The following is a 2,452-nucleotide window of genomic DNA, read 5'->3' as shown; positions in this document are numbered from 1 at the left end:
GTCACTTTTAAAATCCAAACAACTTTGTTGTAATATTTTTATATGGCAAAAGTAATTGTGCAGTAGTTGTTAGGAAAGTAGAAAATAATAGCAAAGTATGTGGGCATTAGCTACCAAAGAGATGCTTCCTATATGATTTACACAGTTGTTCAAGCAAACACTCTCGTTCGATTTCTATGAACTATCAAAAGGATAAAGACAAAATTAATCAGGTTTTGAATGGCAGCTTTTCAACATAATAGACACTTAAAAAACAGATAAAATACATCTTCTCCTTCTAAAGTTTTTCTTTTTAGTCAATAAATACTTTCAATAATCTTTTGCTGCAACTTTCAATATTCAAAGTCAACCGATCCTGGTGAAGTCTCTGAAAAGTCCATAGTGGCAGCCGCAGGGGCATAATATAGTTATTTTAGGGCTCTTTCCCAATTCTATAAAATCCCAGTGCTATTTCCAGGCAAGTAAGCATGAGGCTGCAAGAAAACAAATTGTCTCAAGTTTGTTAGATTCCACTAGTGTTTTTAAAGAAGCAATTTCAGTGTCAGTTCTATTAGTGGTCTCTAAAATAATACTTCTTGTTGCGACCTGCACAACACAAGCCGTGGGAAGGCGAGGGAGGTGGTGAGGGTTAAACTATCATAAAGAGACAGAGACTCAAATATAGTTAAATCACAGAAGACCGAGGGACTCGCAGCCTCCAGGGACTGGAGGCCCGAATCCGGTCGGTGTGGGTACTTATTGATTTCTTACAATAAGCATCACAAGATTAAAGGCAGGGTCTACGAAATTCTCACACCACACCATAAAAATTCTTCCAATTCCCAGATATCTGTCCCAAAGCAACTGATGCTCATTGTCCCCAGGCAACTAAGGTGGGTGTGTTCAACCCCCTGGGGGAGCAAGTCTCACAAGGTAAAACCATCCCGTGAGCTAAGCAGGAAGAGCATTATCTTATAGCTCTAAGAAGTCCTTTGCATAGCAGAGTGCAGACAACAACTGGGGCATGCATTAGCAGTTTCCCATCATGGTGAGGAGGAGGGGTATGGCTACCTCCTGACTTTTATTATGTTAACTCATGGGGGTCCCAATGGGGTCCTGTCTGGCTTAAGTCGTTCCTCCCATGAGGAATCATTACTTGTCTTTGACTGCAAACCCAGCTTACAAAGACCAAATAGGGAGACTTAGGATAAATGAACTCAACCCCAAAGAGGGACAGTCCCGCAGAGTCTTTCTTTCCCTAAGGAAAGATTGGAGGGGACAAACGGCTAGGTTGCTGTGTGACCACAACTTCTGGTTTTGGTATCCTTTTTGGTAAATTCTGTGGTTGCTTCCATAAGTTTCCTTTCTTGATCTGTAAACATATCTGTTATTCTGTTCCTTTCTAGGTTGATGCCCGCTCTGACTTGTTTGGTTTATCATTTGTTGCTTTACTTGTTATCATTCAAATTTCATTTTCTCATTCTCTGCTCTTAGATTTGCAATTCCCTTTTCTCTAGGATGGCTATGTTTTTCCTGATGGAGTTCAAATGAGTCATTGGTTGTTGTACTATTTCCTGTTAAGCTTGAGTGGCCATCTCCTTATAGACAGTATTCAAGCTGACATTTGATAAAGTGGTTAATGCTGACAGAGTCGTTTCTGCTAGTGCTTTGTCAGATCCATGAGTTTTTAAGTCCTGAACCAATGCATGGGTATCAAAAGTTAATTTCCTTTGTTCTAAAGGAGTTATATCCACTGGCTTCAAATTACATCCTTCCAGTTAGTTACCTATAAAGGAGCTCCCATAAAACTGTCAGCTGATGTTTCAACAGAAACTTTGCAGGTCAGAAAGGATTGACACAAAATACTCAAAGTGATGAAAAGCAAGGACCTACAACCAAGATTACTCTAACCCAGCAAAACAATCATTTAGAATTGAAGGACAGATAAAGAGCTTCCCAAACAAGAAAAAGCTAAAGGACTTCATCACCACCAAACCAATATTACAAAGAATGTTAATGGGACTTCTTTAAAAAGAAAGAGGAAGAGTAGCAGGAGAAGGAAGAGGAGGAGAAGGAGGAAGAGGAACCGGAACAGGAGGAGCAGGAAGAGCAGGAGTGGGAGGAGCAGGAGGAGGAAGGAAAAGGATAAAAAATATGAATAATAAAATGGCAATAGCTACGTATCTATCAACAATTACTCTCAATGTAAATGGATTATATGCTCCAATCAAAAGACACAGGGGGGCTGAATAGATAAGAAACCAAGACCTTTACCTGTGTTGCCTACAAGAAACTCACTTCAGATTAAAAGACACACACAGACTAGAAGTAAAGGGATGGAAAACGATATTACATGAAAATAATAATAATAAAAAAGTTGAGGTAGCAGTACTTACACCAGACAAAATAGATTTTAAAATAAAGGCTATAACAAGAGACAAAGAAGGACCCAGGAATTCTACTTCTGGATATT

At 39.3% G+C, this 2,452-nt stretch overlaps 1 pseudogene; it reads right to left on the bottom strand.

Moving 5' to 3' along the window:
- Positions 1–387: 387 nt before the first annotated feature.
- LOC109439010 (coiled-coil domain-containing protein 90B, mitochondrial-like) lies at positions 388–1,742 on the bottom strand (annotated as a pseudogene).
- Between the last annotated feature and the right edge of the window lie 710 nt (positions 1,743–2,452).

The sequence above is a fragment of the Rhinolophus sinicus genome, chromosome 5, assembly GCF_057876585.1.
Source record: "Rhinolophus sinicus isolate RSI-liver-muscle chromosome 5, RSI-T2T, whole genome shotgun sequence".
In the NCBI taxonomy this organism is placed as follows: domain Eukaryota; kingdom Metazoa; phylum Chordata; class Mammalia; order Chiroptera; family Rhinolophidae; genus Rhinolophus; species Rhinolophus sinicus.
Note: the sequence above shows the minus strand (reverse complement) of the source record. Positions and strands in the feature narration are given on the sequence as shown.